This window comes from Rattus norvegicus, chromosome 3 (assembly GCF_036323735.1).
Source record: "Rattus norvegicus strain BN/NHsdMcwi chromosome 3, GRCr8, whole genome shotgun sequence".
Classification (NCBI taxonomy): Eukaryota; Metazoa; Chordata; class Mammalia; order Rodentia; family Muridae; genus Rattus; species Rattus norvegicus.
The window spans coordinates 122,526,390-122,534,002 of NC_086021.1; the positions used below are offsets into that span (position 1 = coordinate 122,526,390).

At 40.8% G+C, this 7,613-nt stretch overlaps 1 non-coding gene across 1 annotated transcript; it reads left to right on the top strand.

Annotated features, from left to right (window-relative positions):
- The first annotated feature begins 5,450 nt into the window (after nt 1-5,450).
- On the top strand, nt 5,451-5,582 carry LOC120102042 (small nucleolar RNA SNORA17). Its single transcript, XR_005503078.1, has one exon. It is a non-coding gene; the product is annotated as a small nucleolar RNA SNORA17 (small nucleolar RNA).
- Nucleotides 5,583-7,613: the final 2,031 nt, after the last annotated feature.

Consider the following 7,613-nt stretch of genomic DNA (forward strand, 5'->3'; position numbering starts at 1 on the left):
ACATGTGTGTCTTTGTTTTAAGTCTGTGGATGGTTTGTCTATACATATGTCTGTGTGCCATGTGTATTCACGTTGCCTGAGGAGACCATAAGAAGGAACTGAATTTCCTAGGAGTGAAGCTATAGACAGTCGTGAGCCAGGTACCATGCAGGTACTGGGAACCAAATCCAAGTAAGAGTAGTCAAGCCATCATCATTTTTAACCACTGAGATAGAGCCACAGCATTTAGTCAGTGTGGACAAAGCACCCCTGAATCACACAGTGTCATCCTTCCTTCAGGATAACAGCTACTGGTTGGGCCAACATTAGACTGTTAAGTAACTTGCATGCAGAAACCAGAATTATAACCACAGGTAAAATTGGATACATTAGAGGTAAATTCTGCAAGAAATAAAAAAGAAGCAGAAAGCAATTATAAAGGGAGTGCTTAAATTAGGTATGAAGGGTTTACACTATTGATTAAAGCATCTTCGAAATCAATAAAGGATTTTGTAGCAGCCAGCTTGCAGAAACCTTCAAGAGAAACTATCTCATTCAGTTTAGAGGTTAGAGGCTTCTGCTTTCATGGATGAAGAAATCCATTCTATGTCTTTTAAAAATATTAATAAAGGAATTACAAACTGAGAGTCTAAGATCAAGTGTCTCTGATTGGCTTTAGACAACTTTTTAAAGAAGAAAACTATTGTTAAAAAATTAAGTAAATGTAAAAAAATACAAAATATATTTTGTTATATTTAATTTCATTGTCTCCTATCTTGTATCATATTGTAATTTCTCCAGAAAAGACTTCCTATAAAATAATTACAAAATATATTTATGTGTTATTAGATAGACTAACAGTCCATATTTCAGATAGATATGTATTAATTCACAAAGACTTTTAGATCTTTTCAGACTGTGACTTTCCAAAATTCTGTATTTCCCCATTTCTACTAAGAACACGTTTTATAAGTAAGTTTATAAGCAAGTGTTTCTGTTAGTCATATTACTGGAAACCTATTTATGATAGCTTTGGCATCTGAATTTGACAACATTCAAGTCAAGATCAATGGCAGTAACTACCAATGGCATCCACTAAAGGAGAGCCCAAGTGGCTCGACTGAGTTGTAGACATTATCCATTTCAGGAAAATTCTGTGGAACAAGACCATGCATGGTTCCTTTGGTATAGAGAAGACTGACTGTCTTGAGTCTCCCTGAAAGAAAAGTCAGCAGGGTACCATTAACCCAGCAAGTAGAATCTGTGGGAGTAAACTTCCTGAAGTTAGACATTAATTCATAAGCAACCAAATAAAGGAAGAATCAAGAAAGCTGCTAAAACCCAATGAAGAGCCTCAGGAAATATGTGAACTATGTGGTAATCTCCAAAAAGATCCACAAAAAGCGAGTAGCAGAAAATGAGATCTGAACACTCAGTAGAGGCAAAGGAGGGTAACATTGCCACTTAGCAAAGATATCAGTCAACTACGATACTCCTTGTTGGGAATGAGACAGGGGGATGTAACTGATAATACACTTAAAAGAAGAACAAGGTTTATTCTGTGTGATAAAAGTCTTTTTAAAAACTTAGTTTGATTTAGTATGTAGCTGTTTTAATTAAAGAAGGTACTTTCTACTAACTAAAATTAGTGACTGTTCATTCCTAAGAGTGGCTTGAGAATTCAGAGTATGCAATAGATAACTCAGGCAGAAAATCAGTGGAAATAACCCTAAGTAATATAAATACAAACAAAATAAAAGAGAGTCTTCATACTTGTTTTCTAATCTTTTCTTTATTTCCTAAATTTATTGCACTTAGTCTTTTTCCCTATTTTTCTTTTGTTGTATTTATTCTTAACTTTCACCCACTACCTGGAGGTTTCTGTTTAAAAATCATGGTTTTCAACCCTGAGATTTCACCTCACACCAGTGAGAATGGCTAAGATCAAAAACTCAGGTGACAGCAGATGCTGGCGAGGATGTGGAGAAATAGGAACACTCCTCCATTGTTGGTGGGATTGCAGACTGGTAAAACCATTCTGGAAATCAGTCTGGAGGTTCCTCAGAAAATTGGACATTGAACTGCCTGAGGATCCAGCTATACCTCTCTTGGGCATATACCCAAAAGATGCCTCAACATATAAAAGAGACACGTGCTCCACTATGTTCATCGCAGCCTTATTTATAATAGCCAGAAGCTGGAAAGAACCCAGATGCCCTTCAACAGAGGAATGGATACAGAAAATGTGGTACATCTACACAATGGAATATTACTCAGCTATCAAAAACAACGACTTTATGAAATTCGTAGGCAAATGGTTGGAACTGGAAAATATCATCCTGAGTGAGCTAACCCAATCACAGAAAGACATACATGGTATGCACTCATTGATAAGTGGCTATTAGCCCAAATGCTTGAATTACCCTAGATCCCTAGAACAAACGAAACTCAAGACGGATGATCAAAATGTGAATGCTTCACTCCTTCTTTAAATGAGGAAAAAGAATACCCTTGGCAGGGAAGGAAGAGGCAAAGATTAAAACAGAGACTGAAGGAACACCCATTCAGAGCCTGCCCCACATGTGGCCCATGCATATACAGCCACCCAAATAGACAAGATAGATGAAGCAAAGAAGTGCAGACCGACAGGAGCCGGATGTAGATCGCTCCTGAGAGACACAGCCAGAATACAGCAAATACAGAGGCGAATGCCAGCAGCAAACCACTGAACTGAGAATAGGTCCCCTGTTGAAGGAATCAGAGAAAGAACTGGAAGAGCTTGAAGGGGCTCGAGACCCCAAAAGTAGAACAATGCCAAGCAACCAGAGCTTCCAGGGACTAAGCCACTACCTAAAGACTATACATGGACTGACCCTGGACTCTGACCCCATAGGTAGCAATGAATATCCTAGTAAGAGCACCAGTGGAAGGGGAAGCCCTGGGTCCTGCTAAGACTGAACCCCCAGTGAACTAGTCTATGGGGGGAGGGCGGCAATGGGGGGAGGGTTGGGAGGGGAACACCCATAAGGAAGGGGAGGGGGAGGGGGATGTTTGCCCGGAAACCGGGAAAGGGAATAACACTCGAAATGTATATAAGAAATACTCAAGTTAATAAAAAAAAAAAAAAAAAAAAAAGAATTTTTCTAGCAGAGCTGTCTGGACCAGAGAGATTTTAGAATAGCAAGAAAAAGCTGTCTGTAGCAGAACAGAACACACACACACACACACACACACACACACACACACACAGAGAGAGAGAGAGAGAGAGAGAGAGAGAGAGAGAGAGAGAGAGAGAGAGAGAGAAGGTGAAGAGAGGCATGTGACATCAACCTCATGCCTCTACACTCACATGCACACACATACAGGTGTACCTGCACACACATACACCCCTGCACAACCATTCATACACATTCGTACACCAGTACACACACACATATCTATGCCAAAAAAAAATGTAACTAGGATTCTGAAATGTTTCCCACCATTGCTATTGTAATGTAAAGACTTAATGGGATCATTGTAGAAGCCAATAAATGTAAAATGGATTTCAGAAAAAAAAAAAAAAGAAATGTATATAAGAAATACTCAAGTTAATAAAAAATAAAAAAAAATCATGGTTTTCTTTGTGGACAAATCATTCCTGAATTGTTTGGATTCTTTCATCTACAAATCAAATACAATTCAAACTAGAATTTTAGAAAAATAATTGGTTGGTCTTCATCAAAGAAAGCTTGGACTTTCTTACTGATCCTCATTTTTCTCTCCTTGTCTAGCAGAAATCCTTCCCCCCTGTGATTTGCATCTGTTACAAGGTCAGGCCATGTGTCTATCACAAAAGCAGCCACCAGGAACATGAAAACACTCTCCAATTGGCCACCTCAGCTCTACGTTTCAAGTGGTGCTAGTAAGGACATGATAGATGCCCCCACCAAGCACAATAGAATGTACAAAGGCGGTTACCAAAGGAAATACACGTTGCTCAAGCACGAAGACGAAAATGGAATCAGCGACTGGCACCCCTTCCAATCACACTGATGTGATGTTGCATACTGAGAGGGTTACTGGTCACCTGCAGGTCTCACTTTAAGGGAGGATTTCTGTCCTCATCTATTTTTGATTGGGAGTCTCGTCTTTAACAGATGAGTCATACCTCCAGTCCAGGTTTTCTGTCCCCAGTAAGGAAAAATATCCTGGTAGAAAAAAAAGAAAGGAGATCATAATAAAATTTTCAACATTTTTATTGCCTGTGAAGGATTTTAAAATTTTAATCACAATTTTGTTAACTTCCTACTCTTCAAAGAGTGAAGCAGAGCTCTGTGGGCACGAGTGTGGGCTGGACCTCCTGACCTGGAAAATAAATGAAAGGGTGCAAAATTTCTCTGTGACTTCTGCAGGTAAGTCACAAAGAAAGCTCTCTCTCTCTCTCTCTCTCTCTCTCTCTCTCTCTCTCTCTCTCTCTCTCTCTCCCCTTCCCCTCAGAAGAATTAGTTGCCACGTTGTGGCCATAGGGAGTGGCACTGTTAGAAGGTGTGGTCTTATTGAAGAAAGTGTGTCACTGAGGAGGTGGGCTTTCAGGTCTTATATATGCTCAAGCCATGCCCAGTGGGATGCTCCCCTTGTGCTGCCTGCAGTTATAGAACTCTCAGCTTCTTCTCAAGTACCATGTCTGTCTATATGTTACCATGCTTCCCATCATGATGATAATGGATTGAACCTCTGAAACTGTAAGACAGTTCCAATTAAATGATTTGATAAGAGTTGCCATGATCATGGAGACTCACACACCATCTTGGAAGACCTATATGTAAGTTTTCTGAAATGAAGCTTTCTATCAATAGTCAACAACTTGGAATCATCTTGCAAGTTACTGTGACAGCTGATTTCCTTTCCAATCAGGTTTCATATGGTACTGGTACTGCTGGGTGTCATGCCCAAATGAAAATACAAGCTAAACCCTTTGCTAAAGTTCTAGGCCCACAGAGAGTGCAAAAATAATTCACACTTACTGTAGTTGTAACAGCTAAGTTTAAGGGCTTTCCTCTACGCAGAAATAGTTCAATAATGCATGTGCCCGCTAAAGCTCATAGCAGATATTCATGGAACGGAAAGAAAAGAAAGTGGGGTAATATGCTGCCTTATGTGAGACCTGGCACAATCTTAATATGATAACATAACTGCATTTTCAGAAACAATGAGAGGCAAAGAGACAGAGGAAGAGCAATCCATGCAAGTTCTCAGTTCCTTGATGATACAGTGTTCTTAGTTTGAACTCTGTACTTTCTAAAGCATTTGGAAAACTGGGTTAGAGCATGATTTGGGGAAGATGGAAAATATAGTGAGATTGTTCTTTCTGTGTGTCTCTCTCCATCGCTCTCTGTCTCTGCCTCTTGCTCACTCTCTTCCTCTTTCTGTATCTCTCTCTCTCTCTCTCTCTCTCTCTCTCTCTCTTTTCCTCCTTACGAGAGTAACATACTGCCCCTAGGGGCATTTCAGGTGTGGCTACAGTGTCACATGTGTCTCAGTATGTGACAGGAAAGAGACAGGCTATGCCTACACTCAATGTTCTGACCTGTGAACATCTGAATGATTAGTAGCCTAACATTCCCTGAAAAAAAAAATGGATCTGAGACAACCACAAGTACTATGCCAGAGTGCCCAGACAGGGAGTTAGCCTAAGAGGACTATCAGTATAGGCAATGGAAAAATGACCCCCACACAACCCTTGCCACCTACGGTAGTCAGGAGATCTGGTCCTGAAGTTATCAGAGCAGGAGAGTTGTCCCTGCCCTAAGTAGCTGCAGCATCCAGGAGAGCAAGCCCTGCACCAAATAGCTGGCCATGAATGTAGGCTTTGCAGGTGAACCAGTCCAAGGGCCTGAGGGCAGAAAAGTCATTCCTGCCTCTTGTCTGCTGGGCAGTCACAGACAAGGAAAGGATATCCTTCTCTCTTCCTTTGTTCCTCACCATCTATGGCAGGTAAGAGAGCTGGCCCTGGGGTCATGAGAATGGGAGAACTGACCATGTCCCTCTCCAGCTGCAATGCTAAGGAGAGCAGGACTTCACTTTGCCTGGCCAGAAGAATAGCACTGGTCCTGGTTGTAGGGGTTGCTGGTGAGCTGGCCCTAGGTAGAAGAATAGGAGAGCCAAAAGACTGACCACTCAGTTACCTCTCAGACCTGGATCCAAGGCTTTGAATTGGCCCATCCCAACATGTACCCCATCAATGAACTGCTGGAGTGCATGAAGGCATCAGTGCTACAGATCCAAAATTACAGGATATCTATGACATAGGGCAACAACTGGATATCTGAGAGAAGTCCCAGTGAGATTCCAGTATTGATAGTATAGCAGAAGTCAGAGGCCTTGAACCAGAATGACTCATTGCAATGAACATTTGCAAACAAAGAAATATGGACAAAAAGATATACTGTGGGACATCATGTGACACACTACAGATTCTACAACAAGGTTTCTTTCTATTGGAGGAAGGTTGCAAGGGTGGATGGTGTACAAGGGGAGGTTTAGATGAATGGGATTGGTGTGCATGCTGTCAAATTCACAAAGAACCAATAAAAAGATTCTTTAAAGTAGTATAATATAACACATTAGGCCAATTAACTAAGTTTAGTATATCAATTAACTGGTCAGGATAGTCAAAACAATTGGTCTTAAACATTTAAGGAAGAAGCAAATTCCAGTAACAAAAGTAAATAATATTTCAGTGTAATACTTTTAAACATGAAAATGGTGAACACAGGAAAGATGCTTCCAATAACCCACATCACCAAGCAGTGATGCCAGCTCTTTCCGTGTTGTTGTCAAGCATGTGATCATGTGTGGCAACACATGTGTGATCACATTCTACTCCCATCAGCTTTACACCAACTAACATGCTCTGTGAGCTTGCAAAAGGTAGCCTCATTATTCATCTCGTTTCACTGCTGAGCTTGGAGCTCAGAGACTTGTGAGTGGTAGGCCAATAGTGTTTCCAACCCATGTAAGTTGACTTAAATATAGTCTTCACTCATTTTCCCTAGGTTCATATTATGAAAAGATATGTGAGAGAGTACATAGACATTCTCACCTCTGCCTATGGCCAAATCTCACTGAGTGAGATACTGTGGGTCAGAGAGGATCATAGGATGTTGTGGAAGTAATGTTTTAATTGTTTTTCTCATACTTGTTTCACAGGTGATAAGTCTTTACCTTTGGGGTCTTTTGTGGTCTCCAGGGGTGGGAACCTCAGCTTTGATCTGAGGCCCTAGAGAAGAGTTGGGGCCTAAAACCCCAGGCCTTTGTGCACAACTGGAAGGTCCTGGGAAGGACAAGTCCTCGAACCCCTCGGAAGGGTGAAAGGCTGAGATGCTGAGAGATGAAGGGAGGAAGAAGGGTGTGGAAAACAATCCAGTCCAGGTTGGGAAAGTTTGTTAGTGATCTTCCATGAAAATTTGTCCTATGGGAAAAAGCAGCTCCTCCTTAGTGTGTTAGCTTATTAATTTTCAGATTAAAAATCAACCTGCATGCATTTTTAACAGCAGCCAGATTGGTTGCCTTTTTCTTTCTTTCAGTATTTTTACACTTCCTTTGTGAGGCTTAATGAATTGCCTATAAAGAAACTGATAGTTCCTTACATT